Raw genomic sequence first — 27,733 nt, forward strand, 5'->3', positions numbered from 1 at the left:
TTCTAAAAATATAAAAACAGACCAAAAAAAATCTCACACGGGAAGGCGAAGATTGCCATAGTGTGTATTAATTTGTATATTTACCACACATTAGTGTATATTACATAATGTTATATATAATCTTACAATGCATTGAATGTTACATTGCATTTTATATAAAATATATCAACATATTTACATAAGCTACAACATTTTAAATAGTGGTGTAGGTTATGGATCAATGGACAAGAGTTGAGTAAATCTCATTTGAACTTCAGCTTCCTTATTTTAAAAATGGGATGGTAATAGTACCTCCTTGAATGTGCTGTCATGAGGATTTAATGAAAAAAGAAAGTAAAGTGCTGTCCCAGTGCCTGGGATACTGTAAATTTATATGTAACAAACCTCACTGGAAACAAGAAGGGCCACTAGAGCCTGTCATCTTCCAAGACACTGCCTGAGATGCAATGGAAAGTCTAGACCCAGGAGGTGGAGAGTGCCCTGTACAGATCATTTAATAAGATCTCAGGAAGCAGAGTTAGGTCCAAGTACCCTACTAAGGTTGAAATTCTCCCCATCTGAGTCTTTCCTTTCTCTCACACCCAAAAAAAGCAGGCCACAGAAAGATGGATGAAAACAAATACAGCCTTCAAAATGTAGTTCAAAGGAGGAAGAAGGGGTAAAATTTGAAAATCCCAGATCAGACATGAACAAGATAAATGGAAATGTCATGCTCATTCTGTATATAATTTAAAGAGGAGATGAAACAGATGGAATGAACAAATGATCAACAACAACAACAACAAAAATACCACAAAAAAGCAGGCAAAGGAACTCGTCTGGAGAAAAACACAACCCAAGGAACCCAAGTGCATTGACTTATAGAATACAAATTCAATAAAACTGTAATTGAGTGACAAGATGATAAAAGAGATGGTTGTGATGAAAAGAAAGAAAAAAGAAAACAAGCTTTGGACCATAACAACATTTAGAAAGAGCAAGAAATATGATAGATAAGGTTAAATATTATACTAATGGCACAGAGGAAGAACTTGGGCTATGTTCAATGAATAAAAATGACAAAGGAGTTAAAGCAGTTATAGAGGGATGATTAGAATAAGAGACAAAGAAGATCCAACTTAACTCCAAGTGGTGTCCCAACAATTAAGAACCCAGAAAGGGGAAAGAAAAAATATTCAGAAATATCATACAGGAAGATTTCTTTCCAGAACCAAAACTGAATGTACAGATTGAATGCATACAACATATATGGAGAAAAACTGAGAAAATTATTGATATCAAGACATAGCCTCATTGGTGCAGCCACTATGGAGAACAGTATGGAGGTTCCTTAAAAAACTAAAAATAGAGTTACCATATGATCCAGGAATCCCACTCCTGGGCATATATCTGGAGATAACTCTAATTTGAAAAGATGCATGCACCCCAATGTTCATTGCAGCTCTATTTACAATAGCCAAGACACAGAAGCAACCTAAATGTCCATCAACAAATGAATAGATAAAGAAGATGGGGTATATACATGCAATGGAATATTACTCAGCCATAAAAAAGAATGAAATAATGTCCTTTGCAGCAACATGGATGGGCCCAGAGATTATTATACTAAGTGAAGTAAGTCAGAAAGAGAAAGACAAATACCATATGATATCACTTATATGTGGAGTCTAAAAAAAAATGATACAAATAAACTTATTTACAAAACAGAAATAGACTCACAGACATAGAGGACAAACTTATGGGTACCAAAGGAGAAAGGGAGGGGAGGGATAAATTAGGGGTTTGGCATTAGCAGATACAAACTACTGTATATAAAATAGATAAACAACAAAGTACTACTGTATAGAAGGGAACTATATTTAATATCTTGTAATAAACCATAATGAAAGAGAATCTGAAAAAGAATATATATATATTATATATATAAAACTGAATCACTTTGCAGTACACCAGAAACTAACACCACATTGTAAATCAACTATACTTCAGTTAAAAAAAAAAAATTTTTTTTTAAAGACATAGCCTCATTAAATTATTTAATTTCAAGGATAACAACAGAATCTTCAGCCCTACTGACAAGAAATAATCATTTACCGTTAGATAAAAAGTCAGGCTGGCCTCAGATTTAACCACAATAAAATCCAATGCCAGAAGACCATGGAACAGTATCTAAAAAGTTCTGAGGGGAATAAAGCATGACTATATCTAGCCAAGTTAATTTTCAAGGACAAAAGCAACTGAAGAACTCCTGTAACATATGCCACTCTTGAGCCACTGGGTGGGGGTGGGAGGGAGCTACTCTATTCTTCTGACAGACTCTAAAATCTTTTTTTTTTTAACCTTGAAAGAATGTATTAAAATTTAAAGTTTTGTGTGGTGAAAATTTCTACAGACTTGTTGCATATTCTCTTTCTTCAGTTAAATGAAAGTTAATACCTGTTATTACAAAATAAAAACAGTAAGAGAATTTTATGCCACCTAAAAGTTGGCAGGACTACCACTAGACAGGACCTTCTACTCAGCAAATGCAAAGCAAATCCAGCACGTCTGCTACATACACACATACGCATTGTCGTATATGATGTCGCGGACCAGAGTCCACGAACCCCCCAGACAGCACATGCTTCAGCCTATGATCAGGTATCCTGTTTGGTAAGGTGAGCAGAGTCTGGCTTGCAGCAGGTCTGTGTCTTTGCTACACGTTTCCTTGGGACAGCGGACTGCAACAGGACTGCATGTTAGAATCACCTGAAAAGATTTAGATTTTTCATAATATAGATGCCTTGGCTGGTGCTCTCTGTAGCAGTGTTCTTGTTCCTGGATTTAGAGAAGAGTTCCTTTCTTACCTAGGAATTTACACTCCCCTCTCCGCCCACGCGCCTGCTGGCTCCTGCCGAGTGGAGTGTGTTCTCGTCTGCTTAGAGGTTGAAAGGCAGCCAGGGGAAGGCCGCGGAGCAAGGTGAGCCCAGAGCCCTTTTTCCCTTTGAAAAAGCAGGAAGGAAATGGAAGTGGCTGAGATGGTCCTGACTGAATATCCCAGGTCTTGGGAAACGCACTTACACTCTCCCACCACATCCCTGGGGAGTGATATATTTGGGAGGATGGAAGGGCAAGGCCACCCTCTGTATGCAGAAGTGGAGTTTCTTCCAAAGGATATGCGCTGTCAGTCATCTTTTAAAGGAGATCAATCCTGGCTTAACAGGGAACTTCCTTGTCCACTTGGCGGCCTTTCAGCAGTTACCTGAACTGAAAGCATTGCATTGCCTGCAGCTTCTCAGGGAGGAGGAAAGAGTACAGGGTACGTGACTCAGGGGCTCTGGAGTCTGGAAGCTTCGATTCAGACTCTACTCTGTATTTGCTGTGTGCCCTTGGGCAGGTTACTGAATCCCTCTGTGTCTCAGTTTCCTCATCTGTAAAATGGGGATAATAGCACACATCTCATAGAGTTGTTGTGGAGATTAATGGGGTAATACACACAAAGTGCTTAGAACAGCACCTGGCACCTAAGAAGCACCAAATAACTGTTGGCTGTTGCTTTTATAGCATGGGGCAAACTGGGAGCCAACCAGAAGAGAATTTTGTAAAGAAAGACCACTCTGAATTGGCATGGATGAATCATGAATCAATCTAAGTCCCATCTTTGTATAATTAGGAGGAAAGACCTTTCTCCATCACCGGACACCCATCCCTCAACCCCACCCCAAGGCCAGGTGGTGGCAGCGTGGTTACCAGCAGCAGGTAGCTATGACCTTGAGGTTGCCCAGCAGCAGACCTGTCGATGCCGCAGCACGATGCAGTACCTGGCATCTTGTCAAAACGTCTAGGGCGGGCTTCCCTGGTGGCGCAGTGGTTGAGAATCTGCCTGCCAATGCAGGGGACACGGGTTCAAGCCCTGGTCTGGGAGGATCCCACATGCCGCGGAGCAACTGGGCCCGTGAGCCACAACTACTGAGCCTGCGCGTCTGGAGCCTGTGCTCCGCAACAAGAGAGGCCGCGATAATGAGAGGCCCGCGCACCGCGATGAGGAGTGGCCCCCGCTCGCCGCAACTGGAGAAAGTCCTCGCACAGAAACGAAGACCCAATGCAGCCAAAAATAAATTAATTAATTAATTAATTAATTAAAAATGCAACTGCGGAAAAAAAAAATGTCTAGGGCACACTTTCAAGGGCCTGATTTCCTATAATCAAAGTGGGGAGACTTCACCATTTGGATCATTGTAGTGCAGTTATCCCGACAGCACAGGTACTCCAGACAGGGTAGCAGTGGCTAACAGCAGGGATCTAACACCTGGGCATCCCGGTTCTGCGGTCCTGTGGCTGCAGGGATGCAGGGATCGGCTCTGCCCACCCTCCTGCTTGCCTCCCATCTGTGGAGGTGTGAAACACCTACAGACCAGATGCCAGCAGCAGTTAGATGCCTTCGATTGGTCTCTGAGGACAATCACGGTCTCAGGACAAATGATGATGTGAGCGGAAAGGGTGATCATTCATCACTGAAACTTTGGAATACTCTCCAGCCAGTGCTAAAATGATGAAACAACAGCAGAAAGAATCTCCTTTCTGTTGGACAAGCCCCCGGTAACCTTTGCCACTGAACTAAAAGCTTTCAAAGGGTGAACAGAAGTGCCATAAATCTCAGAGGCGACATTAAATATTTGTCACTGAAACACTTACGACTTGTTTCAAACCCATTCCTTTCCGAAAGTTTATAACAAATAACTGAGTGGCTTAACCTCTACGAGAGCATCTCCTTTTTCACTACAAATGGAAACAAATGGGCCACAAAGAGCAGGGCCCTCGTGATGGGCAATTCGCAGCCACTGTGTGGTCGCCCAGCCCTGCCCAAGTGGGTGAGCCGCCCTTTTTGTTTAGACTAAACGGGCTCTTGCTTCCATGACATTAGGGCGGCAGAGGTTTTAACTGGACTTTCTTTTAATCTGCCCATTAATCTTCCCTCCCCTCTCCCTGCTCAATGAATGAGTAAATTATTTACATTCTGATGTTGCAAGAACTCTCCCTACATTAAGCCTTGACTTGAGCCTCAAATATATCTTTAGATGGTGTTTACCTTACACACCTTTATCAGCACAGCCTAGCTTCTCCAGAGAGATCACCTGTTGGACTAAAACATGACACAGATACAGATCTCTTCCCACTACCTGTGTGAGCCCGAAGCCACACATCAGAAACTCAACTGCTTTCAAACCAAGTTCCAATTTTACCAAACTCCAAATGCATACAAGCATCTTGGTGCCCAGCATTCTAGTGTTAGTTTGCTCTTCAGTATTCTAAATTCAATGTTCCGCTTTCCTGGAGGAAAATGAAAGCAGGTCAGGCACTTTTCAAAAGCTATCCATTATGCTTCTTGTCAGAGTGAGAGGTAAAGGCCTTTGTTGGAAGGAATGATGTTATTCTCTGTATCAGCTCTCCCTCGGCCCAGACGGACAGGCGGCCACCTACAGGGTGGGCTTTCAAGCACAGGGCTGGGAGACGGCTGGGTACAAGGGCAAACACCTGCACTGATCCAACCCTGAAATCTCACTTCTTTTGTGTGAGGGAGAGAAATAGTGAAATACATTTTTCAAGGTATCAGAGGAGAAGGACCCAGGAAAGGCTACAGAAGAAGAACCAATATAGCACAATGAAAGCAAGAGAAAAGATTCAGAAGAACAACACTAGGGTCAGGAAAACCCTAATGCCTGCCGTCTGAATAAAGATTTCCTATTAAGTTAAAATTAATAAAGTAACTTTTAATTGGGGAAGATAAATCAAGCAATATCTATTAGGACAAACATGAGTTTACGAAGCATCTGTTCTTTCCCTCTTTAGTATGCTGCCTCATTAATTTCTCCAGGCTTTTATTTCTTTCTGACTTCTTTACAAGTTCTTAGCTTTACCCAACAAGCAAATGGCATTTAAACTCAACACCTATATGAGTCATATTTGCTGATACTTGCCCAAACTTTGCCACTAATGGAAGGCATTCATTCCCTGAAAATCACCCCCAACCATCAATTATTTCAGGATGCTCCAGGAGAATAATGTTAATTCTGGCCTTGCAACTGAATGGTGACTGCCATTTTCCTCCCCTGATACTTAGGCTCCAATGATGTTCTAAGGCATCATGGCCCCCTCTGAGGATTGACATTGACCTCCCTTGGGAATTTCCATCTCCTATCCTGTACCACAAATAATGCACAATGCCTGTTCTCCTTATAAAATTCTCCCCTCTTTTGTATTTCACACTGTCATGTGAACAACAAAGAGAGCTGCTTGTGTTTCAATGTCTCATGGTTATTAGCCGAATCTTTCAGTTTTTGCTCAAAGACCCCTTCCTTGCTGGTTCCCAGACTAGCAGACAGGGTGAGAATACATGTCTGAGAGCAAAACACTGTCTGGAATTCAGTCCCACCCCTGCCGTCTGCTGCACATGGATTTGGTACTGGACCAAGCTTGTCCACATGGCCCTTTATGCCAATCACCTTCTGGTGGCCTGTCCTACCAGTTAAATTCCAGCAGTAGACACAGCTGAGAATCAAGATGGGGACCCTCACACACTCATATTACTTAGCTCATACTAAAAGCTATCACACTTCAGCTAGATCTTTGGTACCCCCCATACTTCTCTAATCCTGGAGAAAGTCCGATACGCTGGCTATAGACCCGTAGCACCCCGAGTACCCACGTCACTGGCTGAAAGCACAGATTCTGGCCCTCATTCAGCACCTCTAAGTCAAAAGCTCTTTGTTAAGAGCCAAGGTTGGTTTTTTTTTTTGTTTTTTTTTTTTTTTTTTTGGTTATTTCAGGCAAGTAGGTTTGGGAAGAGTTGTTTCAGAGCCCCAGTCTAATCTCAGCCCTGTCTGACTATACCTTCCTCTCACTGAATTTCATTTCTAGAATATCGTTCTCTCTGACTCTCTCTTCCTCAGACTCTCATAATCCAGGCATGTCACGGCCCTTCCCCACATCTGCTGTTTCTAATCGACTCTCTGAAGCTGTGTCTGAGCGAATGCCTCAGCTGCTCATTCAAACACTTTTGGAGCTAAGGAGGAGGGGGTGTGGGTAATTCAGATACTAGACTCACCCCAGATCCAGAGGTGGGGTCCAGGAGTCCTGAGTTTGTTTGTTTCTTTGGAGAACTCCCCAGGTTCGGGAAACTTAGCAGGATTTAGCAGGATGTTTTGTTTTGTTTTGTTTTGTTTTTGATGGATGAATATGTGTTAGAAATCAGTATGTGTTAGTAATCTCATCATACAACCAGAAGTTTTCTCTGTGATAAATACTCAAATTTTAAAAATCCTCTAGCTTTAAAAATGCACGAGAAAATAAGGTGGATTGGTAGATGGTAGCAGGATGGATATATGAATAAATATATAATAAAAGAAATCTAGTAAAATGTTAATTATAGAATCTATGCAGTAGGTATAGGGATCTTTGCTGTAAAATTCTTGCAACTTTTTTGTACATTTAAAACTTTTCATAATAAAATGGAGAAAAAGATGCTAGAATTGAATTTTTCTCAAAACATACTTTATATCCCAACTTAATAAAATGATTAATTTAATTGACCTATCATTATAACTCCAGTGCCCCCTAAATATTTTGTGTGCTATTTCTTAAGTAATGTACTATCTACGTCTATCAATAACATATCTTGTTCAAGTGGAATTTTTAAAAAACAAGTTAAGTGCTGATGTTTTCCCTTTATAAAGTGTAAAATCTCTTCCCTTTCGCATTCTCTTCCCCTCTTTATTTGCTTATGCATTTCTAGTCCTCAAGTTATTTAAATCACAGAAATAAAAAAATACATGAAGATCACTCGTAACAAAAGGTACTCATGTTACTATGAAAGTGAAAAAACAGAACAAGACAAAACTATAACTTCCGAGGAAAGTTATTAATGCAGAACGTTATTGCATTCTGAGCTGGTAACTTTGAAAAGCTTACATTCAAAGTTGAACATTTTCTGCTGAGGAAGTTGAGTCTGGAGAAATTAATGACATTTGAGATCACAGAACTAGTAGCCAAATGAGAAAGAGAATATAAATGCCCTGATGTTGTTACTGTAATAAATTTTCTGTCAAAATTTACTCAGTAACACAGAGATAAAATGACATTAAATTTCTGGGGGTAAAAATTACCATTCTTAAAATGTTTTTTTATTAGTCAATAAATGGTTTGGGGATATTAATAAAGTTACACTTCTAACTCAGTCTTCTAAACAACTTGGCTCCCTCTAAAAGGGAAGATTTTAAAATGAAACATAAGACAAGACACAGACTGGGAGAAAATATTTGCAAGTAACATCTGATAAAGGATTTGTATCCATAATACATAAAGAACACTCAAAACTCAAGAATATGAAAACAGAAACCCAATTTTTCTAAAATGGGTGAAAGTTCTGAACAGACATTTCACCAAAAAAGACATACAGATGATAAGTAAGCATACAGAAAGATGTTCAACATCATTAGCCATTAGGAAAGTGCTAATTAAAACCACAATGAGATACCACCATCCATGCATTAGAATGACTAAAAATAAATCCATAACCAAATAACTTACAATACCAAGTGCTGGCAAGAATGTAGAACAATTGGAACCCTCACAGATTTCTGGTGGGAACGTCAAATGGTACAACCACTCTGAGAAATAATTCGGCAGTTTCTTATAAAATTAAATATACCCTTACCAAATGACCAAGTAATATCACTTCTTGGTATTTATCCAAGTGAATTGAGAATTCTTGTTCCCACAAAAAGCCATGCATCAATGCCTATAGAAGCTTTGTTTGTAATTGCCCAAAACTGGAAACAACTTAGACTGTCAATACATAAATGGATAAACAAACTATAGTACAGCCGTACAATGGAATACTGTCAGCAATAAAAAGGAATAAACTGATTTCTGCTTCTGACCAAGGTGTAGTAACAGAAATGGAATTTGCCCTCCCACCTGAAACAAACTAAAAGACCAATAAAATATATGAAACAACAGTTTGCAAGACACAATCTTAAGCGATGAAGAACCATGGTCCCTGAAAGGCAGGATATGAAGGAGGTGAGCCCTAAGGTTTTCTTAACGTGACGCTTGAGTTTCCAGGACACAGCACAGGGAACCTGGGGGAGCCCAGTGGACTCCCTGAGTTGAACAGACAGAGCTGAGGATTCAGGGACGCCAACACGGCTAGTGTTCCCAAGACAGAGTGGAGTGGGAAAGAGGGCTACAGAGAGACAGACCTGCAGAGACCTGCAGAGGAGTCTCACCTAGGATTCAGGTGAGCACTGAGCAGAGAACAGCTGTGAAGAAACTACCTGCAAGAACGACCTGAGGAAAGAACCACCAGAAGGGATTACAAGGAGCAGTGCTGTGCTCATACAGGACCGTTCACACTTAATGTGTCTTTGATAACTTTAGGTTTGAATCTGTCATCCTGCTATTAGTTTTCTCTTTGTCCATATTTTCTTTTCCTCTTTTTCCTCATTTTCTACCTTGTTTTAGATGAGTTGACTATATTTATCAATATCAATATGGATATCCATATCAATAAATGTTGATATTAATCAATAGCAATATTGATATCCATATCAATATTTTAACAACTTTGGTGGCTTATTAGGTATAACTCTTTGTGGTTTTATTTTAGTGGTTGCCTTAAGGTTTACGTTACATTTTTTTAACCTATCGCAGTCTAGCTTCAAGTGGTATTGCACTACTTTAGGTACAGATAAGAACTTTCCATTTCTTCCCTCCAACTTTCTGCTATTAGCTGTATTCATTTTATGTTCATATTATGTTATAAACCTCAACCACACAGGTTTTTTTGGTTACTTAAATAATTACCTTTTAAAAGGATTTAAACAGTAAGAAATTACCTTATATATTTAGCGTAGTTATCATTTCCTGTGTTCTTCATTCCTTTGTGTCGATCCATATTTCCATCTGGTAGCATTTTTCTTCTGCCTGAAGGACTTCCTTTAATTTTTCTTACGGCGTGGGTTGGCTGGCAATGAATTATTCCAGCTTTTGAATGCCTGAAAACATTTTTATTTCATCATTATTTTTCAAACGCATTTTTGCTGGGTGTAGAATTCTGAATGGACAGTTTTCTGTTCCATTGTCTTTTTGCTTGCATACTAATAAACTAAAAAACAATCTCAATAGACACAGAAAAAGCATTTGACAAAATTCACTCATGATTTAAAAAAAAGAAAAAAGAAAAACTCTCAGCAAACTAGGAATAGAAGGGAAATTTCTCTAACTAATAAACGATATTAACAAAAGAACCCTACAGCTAACATATTTAAGGGTGAAAAACTAAAAGGTTACTTCCTTTGAAATGAGGAGCAATACAAGGATATCTATTCTCACCATTTCTATTCAACATCGTACCGGAGATTCTAACCAGTACAATATGGCAAGTACAAGAAATTAAAGGCACCCAGTTTTGAAAAGAATGCATAAAGCTGTCTTTATTTATATATAACATGATCTTCTATGTAGATAATTTAATATAATCACAAAAAAATCTACCAGGAATAAGTGAGTTTAGCAAGATTACAGGATATAAGACCAATGTAAAAATCAATTGTATTTCTATATACTAGCAACAATCAGAAATAGAAATTTAACCAAAATTTTAATTTATAATAACATCAAAAATATGAAATAGGTATAAATCTGATAAAGATGTGAAAAACTTGTGAAAACCACAAATTTTTTTCAGAGAACATAAAGAACACATAATAAATGGAGATACTTAATGTTTATTGGTTGAAGAATCAATGTTGTTAAGATGCAAATTCTCCCACAAAGGATCTAAAGATTCATGAAATCCCAATAAAAAACTCTATGTTTTTATAAAAACTGACAAACTGACTCTAAAATTCATATGGAAATATGAAAGACTCAGAACAGGCAAAACAATTTTGCAAAAGAAAAACAAAGTTGGAGGACTAACACTATCTGATTTCAGTAGTTATTATAAAATTACAATAAGAGAGCACGGTGTTTGGTGTAAGGATAATAAGTGGGCCAATTAAACAAATAGAGAATCCAGAATAGACCCACCCATATACTGACAACTGATTTTTGACAAAAGTACAAAAGCAGTTCAGTGAAGAAAGATAGTGCTTTTCAACAAATGATGCTGAAACAATTGAATATAAGCAAAAATAATATTTGTGTCTTGTATCATAAAGAAAAATTGACTTTAAATTAATTGAAAAGTGTTCTCATAAACCTAAATATAAAACCTAAAACTATAAAACATCCAGAAGAAAACATAGGAAAACCTTTGTGATCTTGAGTTAGGCAAAGAGTTCTTCCATACCATATCAAAAACATTATTCAAAAAAGAAGAAATTGATAAATTGGAATTCAACAGAATTTTAAAAGTTCTGCTTTTCAAAAGATCTGTTAAGAAAATGAAAAGACAAGAGCCACAGACTAGGAGAAAATATCTGCAAGTCATATATCTGATAACAGACTTTAACACATAACAGACAGTTAAATATATTCAATACACACTTTAAAATCTCAAAATTCAACAGACAAAAACAAATTTTTAAGAAATAAACATAAAATTCAAAAAGACATTTTACTAGAGAAGATGGCAAATAAACTCATGAAAAGATACTCAACATCATTAGTCATTAGGGAAATGCAAATTGCATGCAATAAATACCACTGCACACACGTTCGAATGGCTAGAATTGAAAAAAATTGACATACCAAGTGTTGGCCACAATATGAAGAAACCAGAACCCTCATGCATTGCTGATAGGAATGTAAAATGGGGCAAACACTTTGCAAGAGTTTGGCTGTTTCTTTTAAAGGCCATCATACACCTGCTATCTGATCCAGCCATTCAAATTCTAGGTGTCTGTCCAAGAGAAATGAAAGCAGATATCCACGCAAAAAGACTAGTGCATGAATAATCATAGTCACTTTATTTGTAATAGCCCAAAACTGGAAATAATCCAAATGTCCATCAAGTGCATGGATAAATAAACTGAGTTATATCCATACAACAGAATACTTCTCTGCAACAAAAAGGAATGAACTAGCGAAATATACTACTACACCATGGTTGAATCTCAAAATAATTTTGCTGAGTGAAAGATGAAAAGGAGTAGATATTGTATAATTCCATTCATGTAAAATTTTAGAAAATGCAAACTTATTTATAGTGACAGAAAGCAGACCAGTGGCTGCTTACAGATGGAAGACGTGTAGGTGGACGTGACAGGTGATTACAAAGGGGGACAAGGAAACTTTTGGTAGCGATGGATCCATTTATTATCTTGATTTTAGTGAAGATTTTATGGGGACGTACCTATGTCAAGACCTCTCCAATTGAACATTTTAAATGTGTGCAGATTATTGCATGTCAATTATAATTCCATAAATGTTATTTTTAAAAAGAATGCTCTATTACTCCACTCCACACATGGATTAATCTTAAATGTGTTTTGCTAAGTGAAAGAAGCCAGAATCAAAAAGCTATATACTGATTGATTCCATCTGTATGACATTCTTGAAAAGACAAAACTATAGGGATGAAAAACCAAGCAGTGATTGTCCGAGTCTGGGACTGGGTGAGGAGTTAACTACAAAGGGGTCAGCACAAGGAAATGTTGGGTTTTCTATAGTTCTCTATAGTCCTATAGTGATCACACACAACTCTATGTATTTGTGAAAACCCTTAAGACCGCACACCACAAAGGATGAATTTTATTATAGGCAAATTTTTAAAAACCAAGGTTGCTAGGGCAACCCAAGATGCATCACAGATTGTGACAAATGCATATAACTGTATTAAAACTGAATAACACAATCACACTGAAAGGAGTGGGTAAAAAAGGAGCTGATACGCATGAACAAGAGTGTTTTGACTGAGTCCAGAATAACGACAACGTGAGCTGCACAGAGATGCTGAACTCCAGTCGGTATATTTGTTTCTCGTAGGGTTATGGTTAGCAATTCTGAAAGTACATGAATATTAGGGTTGAACACAGGAGTAAATATTTACAGATAATCACAAGTTTCTCACTGTTGGAGAAAGAAGTTACAAATAAGCAAAGGGGAAATTCTAGAATTTGGTGCTGGATTGAAGTCTGAGTTATCTGTACAAACTTATGTGTTTCTTTCATATATATATATATATATATATATATATATATATATTTGAATATGTATATTGAAGTACATAAATAGAAACAGTGTACATGCATACTAATACATACACATATTTCTTCAAAGTATTTCTCTCCAAATAGTTATTAATAATACAGGGGAAAATAGTAACTCTACAGTGGAGAAACCTGGCAGACACCACTTTAACCAAGTGATCAAATTTAACATTACCAGTTATAAGGCATATCAATATATGTATCCCTGATATAATGTGCTGAGAAGGGCACACCAGCTTTGTGATATTCTTCTCAAAAATTCACAACCTTAATAAGGAAACATCAGACAAAGCTAAATAGATGGACATTCTACCAAATATTTGACCAGTATGCTTCAAAAATGTCAAGGTCACAAAAGACAAAAATGAAGGAACTGTCAAGAGTGGAGAATATTAAGGACACATGGCAACTAAACAAAATGTGGAATCCTGGACTGGTACCTGAACAGAAAAAGGACATTAGTGGGAACACTGTGGAAATCCTATTAAAGCCTGCAGTTTCATTAACAGTATCGTACCAATGTTAATACTAGAGTTTTGCTAATGGTACCACGGTTCTATAGAATGTTAACACTGGGCAAAGCTGGATGAAGCCTACATGGAAAGTCTCTTTACTATGTTTACAATTCTTCTGTAAGTCTAAAATGATTTCAAAATAAACATTTTTTAAATGACACTAACAGTACTAAAATAGATTATGGAAACTTTTTAAATCATCTCACAGTTGGAAAATCGTAAATATGATCCAAGACTGAAAAGGATCAAAGAAGTTCTACTACATCACAAGTTTAAAATTTGTTATTTCAAAAATAAATAAATAAACTCTAAACTCAAACAAATTGGGGAAAGTGCGTATTATGCACAAAGGGATACTTTTTTTTTTTTAACATCTTTATTGGAGTATAATTGCTCTACAATGTTGTGTTAGTTTCTGCTGTATAACAAACTGATATATGTATACATATATCCCCATATCCCCTCCCTCTTGCATCTCCCTCCCACCCTCCTATCTCACCCCTCTAGGTGGTCACACAGCACTTTCCTTAATACGCAATGAGCTCTTACAAATCATAAGAAAAAGATAAATAATAAAGATAAATAATGGTCAACATACATGATCAGAGAGTTCAACTTTTTAAAAGAATTACAAATGACTTAAAACCATGTGAAGATGCTCAGCCTCACTGATAATAAAATAAATGAAAAGTAAAATTCCAATTAACATTTTCAGTATAAAATTGACAAAGGTCAAATTTTTCACTAGGAGTGAAAATTGGAACAACTACAGCGGAGGATAATTTAAAACATCTCAAAATTATAAATATTCATTCCTGGAGGCCCAGCAGTTCTAGTTCTAGGAATTTATCCTAGAAATATGTCTAAATGAGAAATAAGCATATTCATTGAAGCATTGTTTCTAATAGCGAGCAGTGAGGAACTATTTAGATGTCTATTAATAGTAGCGTGACTAAATTTTAAAAAAGCATATTCACAGTAGAATACCATGCAGCCTTAAAAAAGCAGAGGCGTGATAGAGAACTATATCCAAGATATATATAAGGTGGAGAACAAGGTGTATTATGTGCTAACATTTATGATATTTTAAAAAAGAAAAGAAAAACTGGCATATGTTTGTAATTGCATAGAACGTCTTTGAAATGATGCATGAGGAATTGGTTAATAGTGTTTGCCACTGGCAAGAGAAACTGGGTGTTTGGGGTCAGGGGTGAGAGAGAAATTTATTTCTCACCACTACCCTTGCTGTACCTTTTAAAATGCTGTACCAACAGCATCTATTAAGTATTCAAAAAATTGACTGAATGCTTAAACATTCCTTTCCCAGATTAAAAGCACAGATAAAGAATATTTTGTAGGAAGAAACTCAAACAATAGGAAGAGTATGTGATACATGTATCTGAGTTACCCCAACAGGAGCCATAGCAGAAATGATGGAGAAGCAAAGTTAGAAGACGAGGATTTGAGGGTATCTTTGAAGTCTGCAGCCGAGCCCCAGACTGAAGCAGCGAGTTGCATCTGTTAACAGAATTCCTGTCTCAAAGGTGCCGTGCTGCCATCCAACTGGCACTTGGAGTCTGGCTTTATTGATAGATGAATAAGACTGAACGTGACACCTGTGTCTAGTGAATCCCCTGGCACCATTTAACTAACACTTAGAGCAGCTGCTTTTGAAAAATTACCTTCAGACTGGGCCCACCCTAGCAGAACAAAATCATCACCTTAAGTACTTTTCCAGTTCCCAATAAATGAGGACTCTTGCCCTGCAAGAGGAGAACGGAGCTGTATTTTATCTGAAGTCACATCTGTCGCTTTCTTTTTGTGTCCTCCGCTGTCTACCTTAGATCACAACGCCTGTGTTGTCACAATACCCTTCCGGGGGTCCAAGGGAACCCCCTCTTTGGAGGCCTTCAAAGGCTGCTCCTTGCCCATGGTACAAAGTCCGTGCTCAGCTGTGTTGATATTCCCAAGGCCCTTCACAGTCTGCTTGCAAAATACCATTTCTGTCTGCTCTCACCTATTCCCAAGCATCTACACAAAACTACTGGACTTTCTCCAACCCCATCAGCATAGTCTTCTGAATCTCCAAACCTTCACTCATGCTTCTCTCTTCATTACCTTCTTAATGACCCACCACTAATTTATCAAGACTGGGATCCAATGTCACCTCCTAGTGAAGGATTCCCCAGCCCTACCAGACCAAACTGACAGATACCTTCTTCTTGCTTCCAGAGCAAAGACGCAGCTTGTACAAGACTCTACTGTAGCATTTATCACAATGCCTTATGATATAACTTACTCACCTCTCCTCAATATCTGTGGTCTCTGGAGGAGGAGGAACGATGACTACTCACTGTGCCCAGGTAACACGGTTTCCAGCACATACTGAAAGCTCAATAATTATATTTTTAATGAACACACAGTTCCTAAATGTCTAATTCAACCCTCACATTCTTCCTAACTCTCCGACGTTTAGCCTCTTGCTCCCAACGTTGCCTGTACCCTGCCCACACCTGGAGGATAAGGTGTGTGGCTTGTCGCAGGCTAACCCCTCCCGAAATGCGCAGGTCCGTTTCTCACCTACAGAGACTTTCACCCCCGGTAAGCTGCCCTAAATACGGCTGCTTCTTCCCCACCTCCAGACTCAAGTTCGCTCTATTTTCCTAGACAACATTTTTCCACCCGGACACGTTAAAATCATGATGCAATACCGCTACACACTCACCAGAATGGTTAAAATGAAAAAGAGAGCTTGATTCTGTATGTTGACAAGGACATGGAGCTGGTTCTCATGTAAACTGGCATAACCACTTTGGACATCTGTTGGGCTAAATACAAATGTTCATGACCTACAGATTCTATCCTAGGTATAAACCCGACAGTACGTACAGGACACGTGCAGTATAAGAATGCTCACAATAGTGCCCGAATTGGAAACCACCCTATGTGCATCCCAAGGAGGCTGGGTAACGTGTGGCTTATTCACACAATGAAATACTACACAGCGATGAGAACAAACCGCTGCTCTACCACACAAAGCAGATGGATCTCACAACGTGGGATGAAAGAAATCAGACACAAAAGACATGAGAAGAGTGCACGCTCTATGATGTATTTTATGTAAAGTTCGAAACCAGGCAAAACTAACCTGTGGTGAAAGAAAGTGGGATTGTTGGGGGCTCAGTAACTGGGAGGGGGGATTAAGGAGCCATCTGTGTCACTGGTAAATGTTTTATTTCTTGATCTGAGTTGTGGTTACATGCCTCACTTTTTAGAGATCCGTCAAACTATATACTCATGGTTTGTGTTATGCTCGAACAAAATTAAATGTAAACTCTCCATAGTACTTTGTCTGTTGCTCTACATAGGGGCAGTTCTCTTAGATGGTAGACGATCAATTAACTGGTGGAAGCCTACTGTCCTTTAGGTGCCCAAATGCCTTTGGGGGGGCGGGCTCAACGGTTCTGGAATACACTGAGGCCATCGACACGGTTCCTTTGTCCTTAAATTCGCTAAGAGCTGAAACTACGATCCGAGGAGACCAGACTATTCAACCTGGACTCTGCGGGCAGCCGGAGGGCCCGCTTCACTCTGCTGTCCTCCGTTCTGATGGGGGCTGTCCGCGAGCAGACCTCTGCTCAACGTGTTTTCTGGAACGCTATCCTCCACTCCTGGCCTTCTTAAGAGAATAACTACTGAAGGATGACCCACACACCTGCAGCAACTAGTGCCACCTGTGAGCTGATTAGAGATGCAAATAAGTGAGGCTCACCCCAGACTAAAGGGGTCAGAATCTCAGTGGCGGGTCCAGGAGTCTGCAGTTCAATAAGATCCCCAGGTGTATCAACCGTGTCTTTTATTTTCTGTATTCTGATGCTTTGACATCTGGGGCCTTGCTGGCGCTGGAGGTACTGCCCCTCCCAGGGTTAGTCAATCCCCAGTGACAGTAAGCAACTCATCCCCAAGCCTGCTTTTCAGTGACATACCAACCAATCCAGAGCCACATCCCAAGCCCCTTCTTTACAGGCTCTCATACTCCAGATTACTAGCCACCTGCCCTAATAACCCTATGGGGTTGGGGGTAGGCAGCAGACAACTAGGACAGCCCCTATGCCCCGGAGTCCACTGAAATTACTCAGACTAGCCGGTCCTACGCCTTTGTACCCCGCCTTGTCCATTCCTTTCTCTGGAAACCACAATGAAGGCCCTTGGCCACAGCTTCCCCTTCTCCGCCAGCTCTGGGATTGACCCTTGTGCTTCCCTGTATGGCCCCCAATAGCATGGCGTGCCCCCTCCTCTTGGAAACTGTGAATAATAAACTATCTTTTCAATGGCACTCATTTCCTGATCTACTGGCCTTACTATACCTCAAATTTTCTACTAATGCCCGGTATTTTAAATACCAGGAGATATGTATGCACACTGATTTTGAGGGGCAGTGCTTTAGAAATGCTCTCCTACCTTTTGCAAAAGAGCTACCCAGAACACAGCTGAGTCCTGAATTCGCGTTCCTTCCAGAACAGGAGATGAATCCTACCAGAGAAGGAATTATCTTTGACTCAAGACCAGGCTCTGAACTTCAACGAGGTGACACCACCACCACGCCTCTGCCACCCCACCCACCGTCCCACCTCTGGCCCCGCCAGTGACGGGTCAGGGCTGAGCAGCTTTCTGGATTCACAGAGAGATGAGCACAGATGAGGTGTCCTCTCCAAGAAATCCCAAAGTGGAAATGGCCCCTGAGGCTGCTCCATCTTGGAACGGCTTGCTCCAGGTCTTCCCCACTCAATGGGTTAGTGATGATGTAGGAAATTATCGCTAGACACCTGAATTCTCTTTCCTGACTACTGGACTTCTTGATCAATTTGGGGACTCCATTCTCCCCATCTTTCCATGGAGCCTCCTTACCCATTTTTTCTCTTTTCGGAAGTTCTACCTCAGTGGTTCTAAAATAGTTTTATAGAACAGTTTTTCCTCTGGCCACTCTCCTAGGTCCAATTTATGTCTCACCTGTTTATCTCATATTCTCTGCCAAAGGAGAACTCATGAGATTATATATAATATGTCACATACAATTTACACAAACTGACCAGTTAATGAGAATTCTCATTTCATTACCTTTCTCCACAACCATCTACATTCATCAACAAGATTGCCCCTTCCCTCCTGAGCGTGAAGTACAGTCATCTGTCATTTTAAAATGTTACAGGTAGAGAAGCAGAGATGAAGGGGGACTCTTAAAAGGAGGGACTTTCCCCAAACTCCTGTCTCACTGTTGGCAGAGCCCATGTGACCATACTCATGATCCCAATCCCAGCACCACAAAAATAATCAAGAGTTACCATTTGTTGAATGCATTCTAAGTGCCAGGTAATGAGCTAAGTGATTTATAGAAATGTATTATCCAATTAACCCCATGATATAACCCTAAGGAGGTAGGTATCTCCATTTCCAGAGGAGGTACCTGAAACTCAAAACTATTGAGTAACTTTTGTTTATATACCTTGGAAGAAGTACAGTCATTATTCAAACTAGGTCATCCTGATTCAAAACACACAGCTCTTAATGACTACAAGATGGATGTAAAATCTGAAGGTGCTTTCAGCAGAATAGCTTGGAAATTAGATTATGGGATTCTAATATACCATTGCAGATTCTGAAATATGATAGCCTTGAATTTTCCCACAATACTTGAAGTGAAAACATGTAGTTATTTCTTAATTTTCATAAATCATATTAAATCTGGCTTATGGCCCTGACACACCAAAGTCAACGTGGAGTTCAACGTCAGTAATAATTGAGGCTTTCTCCTCTCTTCCACGGGACTTACCCGGGTCTGTAAAAATGTGGGAGGAGTCTGGTCTCTAGAGTATTCTGGTATCTGATACCCCTGAGGGTCGATGTTCCTTCTCTATCTGTGGTCTTTGTGTCTCCTAGCCGGCTTCCCTGACTTTTACCTTCACCCAAGCATCCACTGCACCACCAAACCATCTTCACGTGAGGTCTTGCTATCTCCGGGTTGTTGAATCCAAGTGGATCCCAGTTTCTGCTGTAGGCATGGGTCCGCCATCATGTTTTCCAGGCTAGATAACTCTTCCTCTTCAACTGCACCAGCCTCTAGCCTCTCCTCCCATCAGGCTTAATTATGTCAATCCCCATCAGCATTTGTAAACAAAGTCTCCTTAGAGGTGACACTTGGGCTTTACACTCTTCCCCAACATTATAAACAAAAACAAAAGAAAATACCTGTTACTGCCCTTGGCCAAGGAAGCTCAAAACTAAGAAAAAAATGAGAGAACTACTTTCTCATTTTCTTTCCTAATGAGAACATGGGGGGATGGGGTCAGGAGGAGAGACAAACCAGCAATCCATTTCTCAGCATCTCAAATATTAGAGCTGAAAGCACGAAACCCCCTTTTCAAACTCTCTGCGGTTCTCCCACTATGTGTCCCCCGAGCGAAACCCTCTGGAGGCCAGCAAGCTAATCAGCAACACACTCTTCTTCTCTTCACCTGTCGAGGCCTATCTCAGATGTCAAGTCGTCCGTGAAGACTTCCTCGGTTATCATTCTGATCAGAATCGCTCTTTCCTTTCTATGTTCTCCGTTTGCTGGCGTCTCCCTTATATTAGCTGCATTCTGCTATGTGTCCTAGATTTTTGTTAAGTGTATTGAACATAGATTTTTTTTAAAAAATAGCTGTCCCATCACTTAACTGGATATCTTTAAAGTCCAAGGGTATGAAACAGCTTTATCTAGTCCCAGCAGGGACTGAGGGAAAATTTCTTGGCTTAACAGACTTAAGCATGAATTGAGACAAAATTGTAAATATGCCTAGAGTCTGGCAAACACCTTCCCCAAAACTTTATCAAGCAGAGTAACTTTCTCTGGTTTCAGCCTACGGACAGTTATTCAGGATAATTTTATGGCAAGTTCTCTTACTTAAAAACTTAACTTGGACACCAACCAAGTCTAGATAGCTGCATTCTTAGACTGCCGGGGTACCTCAACTGCTCTGGGAGGGGAGTCCGTCCCTAGGAATGGTACAGAACAACCCAAAGAGGAGGATGATTACCCCTCCTGGGTGTCAGAGTCTGCAAATCCAGCCCCGGGGCTGCAAAGTGCATCCTGCGATGCCAGCCAACTTCGAGATGCAATCTGCGCAGCGCAGACAGCACTCGGCTGGGGGTCAGAAGCCTGGGACATAACGAGGAGTAACTAAGGAGGTTTAGCCACCTGCTTTTCGACCTGTCTCACGGATGGGTGAGCTTTCCATTCTATAATGCCTGCCTTGGTTCCTGGCCCCTGCACCTCTTTTTCTCACAGTCATGGCCCCTTTGCTCTCACCTGTAGGCTCAGCTCAGGTGCTGTGGCCATGAAGTCTAAGTCATAAAGGACCTCAGGAGTCACGCTGGGCCTTCTTCGCTGCACAGCAGAGCGAGACGGTTGCTTTGCTCCTTGACACCGTGCCGCTGGTGCCTTCTACCGCACTTCTCACAACCTGGTTTGGTCGATTTTGCCTTTCTGAATTCCTGAATAGTATTCCAGGCCCCCGGAGATGAACGCGTGGCTTGCTTTCATGGTTCCATCCCTGAACCCCAAGCTCAAAGCCGAGGTCCTCTTACCAGCTACCCTGTGGGACTCTCACTCCATCCTCGAGCCTCAGCATGAGGCCTCCTGCCACATTTCCCAGGTGCTGAGCTCTGCAGGGTGTTTGGAAACTCACGGGCTACCTCTCGCCACCCCTTGATGCTGTCTGCTGTGTGCTGCTGCCTGCCTGGGCCTCCACCTACTCACCGCCAGGATGTCCTAGACACTCAGGACTGAATATCCCCCTGGCCCCCCGCTGGTGGGCTGGCTTCCAATTGGCTGCCCCAACCGTGTGGAACTTTCCATCCTCCGGGTGTCAGCTCCCACTGATCTGACCAACCCCACCAGCAGCCAATGCCTGGTTCAGACAGATTTCGTTATACTGGTGTTTTCCCAAATATGTTCCTCAGAACCTTTGTCCTACAGAGTGTTAATAGACATAATGTACACCACCAGTTCTACAGTTAAATAGGTTTTGAGGAGAATATGTGAGACAGTAAAACAGGACTCTTCATGGGAGGATTTCACAGAACCTCTAATACAGGAACATGCACTGACAATCTCTAAGTAGAGATGCAGTGCTTAGTGTTCCCCAAACCTGACCATGTTTTCCTTGGAGTGTGTTATTGGACTAGTGTTCCATGGAACAGACTTTGGGAAATGTTAAATGAAATTCTTCAGTTTCCAGCCCCATGTGAACCTTGACCTCTTGCAATAATGCCATCAGCACAAGCCCCAGATGCAGCCCCCTTCTTAGTGCGCTGAGACCACATGAGCTGGTTTTAAGTCCAGGACCTTCTCCCCTGCCCCCAATCACTCACTGTTTGATTCTTGAATGACTGCTCATTTACCTGTGTCTTCATTTCTACTTCTGCTTCACAAGGTGATTGGTATGTGATTATATACAGTATTATTACTCAATAACATCAACCACTAATATTTACATACAGAGCATGTGCTCTCCACTGATCATTGTTCTAAACACTTTGCCTGTATCACTTCTTTTAAAACTCACTTATATGTGAAATCTAAAAAGAAAAATGATAGAAACGAACTTATATACAAAACAGAAATAGACCAGAAGACAAACTTATGGTTACCAAAGGGGAAGGGGTGGGGGAAGTAGGATAAATTAGAAGTTTGGGATTAACAGATACACACTACTATCTATAAAATAGATAACCAACAAGGTCCTACTGTATAGCACTGTGAACTATACTCAATATGTTGTAATAACCTATATGGGAAAAGAATCTGAAAAAGAATATATATATACCTATTCAGTTATATATGTATATATATAACTGAATCACTTTGCTGTACACCTGAAACTAACACAACTTTGTAAATCAACTATACTTCAATTACAAAAATAAAAACTAAAAATAAAACCCACAACCATCATGTAATGTAGGCACAGCTGCGGACCCGATTTTACAGAGGGGGCTATTAAGACACAAAACAGCGAAGTAACATACCAAAGTGCACCACTAATAATGCTACACTGCGGTTCAAGCCAAGGTAGCTGGGCTGCAGAGACATTATGCTCATTCCCAACACTGTAATTATTCATTCATTCAACAAATATTGAGCACCTACTGTACGCCAGCTCATGTTCTAAGCCCTAGAGATGCGGCAATAAACATTCTTGCCCTGGTGGAGCTTATATTTTAGTGGGAGAAGACAGGCAATAAGTAAATAAGCATATACCTTGTGCCAATAAGTGACAGGGAGAAAAATAAAGCAGCATTAGGATATGGGAGTCTGGGGGGGAGGGGGAGCTATTTTTTACATGGGTGGTCAGGGATGGCCTCTCTGATTTAAGGTGACAGTTGACCAGACGGAAGTGATAAATAGAAGGAAGAGTATTTCGGGCAGAGAGAACAGCAAAGGCAAAGGTCCCAAGGTGGGAGCACTTCTGAACTGTTCAGAAGCTAGCAAGGGGGCCAGAGTGGATGGAGCAGAGCCAGCAGGGGAAGAGGTGTCGATAAGATTCCGCAGAGCAGGTCCCGGGCTGTGGGTGGAGGTGTTACCTCTATTACGTAATCTGATTTTACTCTGAGACGGGAAGCTGTTGGAGAGTTTGGGGCAGAGGAGAAATGTCCTGACTTACACGGTAAAGGCCCCCCCGGCTGCTCCTATGGAGGTAAAAAGAAGCCCGAAGACCAGCTGCCGAGATCCAGGTGAGAAATGACATCAGCTAGGCGTTAGCAGTCGGGGCGAGGCGATGAGGAAAAGAAACCCAGCAGGGTTTCCTAATGCACTGGACATGGGACGCGAGGGAGACAAGGAGTCAAGGATAACTCCAAGATTTTCACCTGAGCGACTGGGAGGATGGAGTCACCTTTAACTAAAATGGGGCAGAGCAGCAGGAGAGAGGATCCTGGAGGAGAATCTCCTGTTCAAGACCCTGCATTGTAGTCACTCCTGGTATAATTTCAGACTCGTGCTTGTCTCTGTACGTAAACCTCTAAATCACCTCTTGTCGGGAAATAAGAAGACAATCCAGTATTATCCCCCTTTTTCTGAGCTGCCACAGAACTTCGAACCCAATTCAGGACACTGTTGAACAATTTTGATATTTCAGGGGAACAAAAAGAATCGAAGACACATGTTTTCAATCTTGTGGGGAGAAGATGTTAGATACTAAATATACCTTTGTCATGTGCTTTAGTTCTTGAGAAATATGGGCCCAAATGTGATGCTGCTATCAAAGGTGGGGAGAAAGGAGAGGTACCGGAGGGCTACTGGAAAGCAAGATGCTTTAACTGCTAAAAAGTGGCTGGTTTAGAAATCCCATGACGTCACAGGGCCCTCGCTTAGGAAATGAACGATGAGCAGCTGCCAGGGCTCTTGATGATGGGCTGGGCATTTGTGGGGAGGGAGGAGTTTCAGGGGCAACACTCTCTCTGCACAGTTGGGCTGGTCCAGCTCCCGCCTGTGACTCAGGGTGTCCATAGGCTAGAACTGCTTTACATGTTGCCTGGGGACTCTCTACTCCAGACTGCCCCAGGCAACTCACCCTCGTGCTTCTGTGAGGAAGACAGTTATACCTGCAACAATAGAACTTTAACAGTAGTAACTAGCTACACACTTTCATAAATGTGTTGTAGTTATCATTATCATTTTTAAAAGTTTACTTTGATTCCAGTGGTGATTTTTCCCCCAAAGTTTTCTTTGGAACTAAATTTCTTTGCTCTTAGATTTAACCAAAAAAAATACAAACAGCAAAAGAAAAAATATATAAATTGGACTACATCAAAATTAGAAACTTTTGTGCTGCAAAGGATACCATTTTAAGAAAAGAAAAAGACAGCCCACAGAATAAGAAATAATATCTGCTAACATTTGCAAATCATACATCTGATAAGGGACTTGTACCCAGAATATATAAAGAATGCTTACAACTCAACTATGAGAAGACAACCCAATTAAAAATGGGCAAAGAATTTGAATAGACATTTCTCAATGATATTCAAATATTCAGATGGCCAATAAGCATGTGAAAAGATGCTCAAAATCTTTGGTCACTAGGGAAATGCACATCAAAGCCACAATGAGATACCTCTTCACACCCACCAGGATGGATAAAATAAAAGACAGACAATAACAAGTGTTAACGAGGATATAGGTATATTGGAACCCTCATACACTGCTGGTAAAGTTGTAAAATGGTGTCAGTGCTTTGGAAAATAATTCGGCAGCTCCTCAAAAAGTTAAATATAGAATTATTATATGTCCCAGCAATTCCACTCCACCCAAGAAAAACGAAAACATACCCACACAAAAACTTGTAAACAAATATCTATAGCAACATTATTCATCATAGCCAATAAGTAGAAACAATCCAAATGTCCGTCCCCTAACAAATGTGGTATATCTGGACAATGGAATATTTTTATTTGTCAATAAAAAGGAATAAAGTACCAATACTCAGTACAACATGGAGGAAGCTTAAAGCATGCTAAGTGAAAGAAGCCAGTCACCAAAAATTTCATATTACATGATTTTACTTACATGAAATACCCAGAACAGGAAAATCTATAAGGACAGAAAATAGATTAGTGGTTGCCTAGGGCCAGGGGGATTGGTGGACAATGGGTAGTGACTGCTAATGGGTACCAGAGTGATGGACATGTTCAAAAGTTAACTGTGGAAATTAGAACACTCCCTGACACCATGCACAAAAATAAACTCAAAATGGATTAAAGACCTAAGTGTAAGGCCAGACACTATCAGAGTCTTAGAGGAAAACATAGGCAGAACACTCTATGACATACATCACAGCAAGATTCTTTTTGACCCAGCTCCTAGAGAAATGGAAATAAGAACACAAATAAACAAATGGGACCTAATGAAACTTAAAAGCTTTTGCACAGCAAAGGAAACCATAAACAAGACCAAAAGACAACCATCAGAATGGGAGAAAGTATTTGCAAATGAAGCAACTGACAAAGGATTAATCTCCAAGATTTACAAGCAGCTCATGCAGCTCAATAACAAAAAAACGAACAACCCAATCCAAAAATGGGCAGAAGACCTAAATAGACATTTCTCCAAAGAAGATATACAGATTGCCAACAGACACATGAAAGAATGCTCAACATCATTAATCATTAGAGAAATGCAAATCAAAACTACAATGAGATATCATCTCACACCAATCAGAATGGCCATCATCAAAAAATCTAGAAACAATAAATGCTGGAGAGGGTGTGGAGGAAAGGGAACACTCTTGCACTGTTGGTGGGAATGTAAATTGATACAGCCACTATGGAGAACAGTATGGAGGTTCCTTAAAAAACTACAAATAGAACTACCATACGACCCAGCAATCCCACTACTGGGCATATACCCTGAGAAAACCATAATTCAAAAAGAGTCATGTACCACAATGTTCATTGCAGCTCTATTTACAATAGCCAGGACATGGAAGCAACCTAAGCGTCCATCGACAGATGAATGGATAAAGAAGATGTGGCACATATATACAATGGAATATTACTCAGCCATAAAAAGAAATGAAAGGGAGGTATTTGTAATGAGGTGGATGGAGTTAGAGTCTGTCATACAGAGTGAAGTAAGTCAGAAAGAGAAAAACAAATACAGTATGCTAACACATATATATGGAATCTAAGGGAAAAAAAAAAAAAGGCCATGAAGAACCTAGTGGCAAGACGGGAATAAAGACGCAGACCTACTAGAGAATGGACTTGAGGATATGGGGAGGGGGAGGGGTGAGATGTGACAGGGTGAGAGAGTGTCATGGACATATATACACTACCAGATGTAAAATAGATAGCTAGTGGGAAGCAGCCGCATAGCACAGGGAGATCAGCTCGGTGCTTTGTGACCACCTAGAGGGGTGGGATGGGGAGGGTGGGAGGGAGGGAGACGCAAGAGGGAAGAGATATGGGAACATATGTATATGTATAACTGATTCACTTTGTTATAAAGCAGAAACTAACACCATTGTAAAGCAATTATACTTCAATAAAGATGTTTAAAAAAAAAAAAGAACATTATTGTAACGAACATCTAGTATGTTCTTACTGTAAGTGTAAAATAATAGAAAGCTAGAGCTGAAAGAGTCCTTAGAGACTAGCTAGTTCAATGCCATCATTTTGCGGAAGAAAAACAAAGGCATAGAGAGGATAAAGGGGAGTAGAAGCCAGGTCTTTTGACTTTACATCTATTAATCTTTTCAGTCTGCCCTACTACCATCTTTCTAAAATATTGCTTGGCTATTAAAATGTCACTAAGTGGCACTGCCTTTTGTTTACTCCAGTAGCCAAAAGCCTGTGCCTTAAAACTTAACTCTTCCCAGGGTTATTTGCATTTTAATATTGGTTGTTATATATATATATATATATATATATATATATATATATATATATATATGCATATATATATATAATATATAAAATCTTTAGAATGAGGTCAGGGAATACCTCAAGTACTTGAAATCGTATGTGGCAAGCTCCTACTTCAATTTCTGGCCATATTTGGTAGAGGTGAGGAGTGGGAGTTGAGAAATAGGTTTAGGCAGTAGTTGGGGTCTGTAACAGAATACTGATGCTCACTCACAGCTTTGAAACACTTCCAAAAGAAGGGTCTAAAGCTTTGGCTTATTTCAGTTTCTGCTATGGAAGGTCCAGAGCTAGATGCTTAATTAAGTGTATTTTGATGATTAAGATGATGATGGAGTAGAACTAGCAGCACTGAGTTGTTACTTGTACACACTCAGCGTAATTGGGGGCTTAATTCTTGATCTAATTATTGACTTAAAAAATTAGTCTATAATGTAGATCATCTACATTAAATATCATGGGATCTGTTAATTTAAAAACCCATGAGAGGGACTTCCCTGGTAGCATAGTGGTTAAGAATCCGCCTGCCAATGCAGAGGACACGGGTTCGAGCCCTGGTCTGGGAAG

At 40.2% G+C, this 27,733-nt stretch overlaps 1 protein-coding gene and 1 long non-coding RNA gene across 2 annotated transcripts in view; both read right to left on the reverse strand.

Moving 5' to 3' along the window:
* The window catches only part of LOC118887538 (heparan sulfate glucosamine 3-O-sulfotransferase 3A1), a 275,512-nt gene extending 265,598 nt beyond the window's left edge, over window positions 1-9,914 (reverse strand). The window contains exon 1 of the mRNA XM_036838419.1: window positions 9,876-9,914. The gene's annotated coding sequence lies outside the window, so the exon portion shown is untranslated. The remainder of the gene's footprint in view (window positions 1-9,875) is intronic.
* A 2-nt stretch (window positions 9,915-9,916) lies between these two features.
* The window catches only part of LOC118887540, a 149,513-nt gene continuing 131,696 nt past the window's right edge, over window positions 9,917-27,733 (reverse strand). Inside the window, exon 4 of the long non-coding RNA XR_005018024.1 lies at window positions 9,917-10,034. This is a non-coding gene — a long non-coding RNA (uncharacterized LOC118887540). The remainder of the gene's footprint in view (window positions 10,035-27,733) is intronic.

This window comes from Balaenoptera musculus, chromosome 20 (assembly GCF_009873245.2).
Source record: "Balaenoptera musculus isolate JJ_BM4_2016_0621 chromosome 20, mBalMus1.pri.v3, whole genome shotgun sequence".
Taxonomy (NCBI): Eukaryota; Metazoa; Chordata; class Mammalia; order Artiodactyla; family Balaenopteridae; genus Balaenoptera; species Balaenoptera musculus.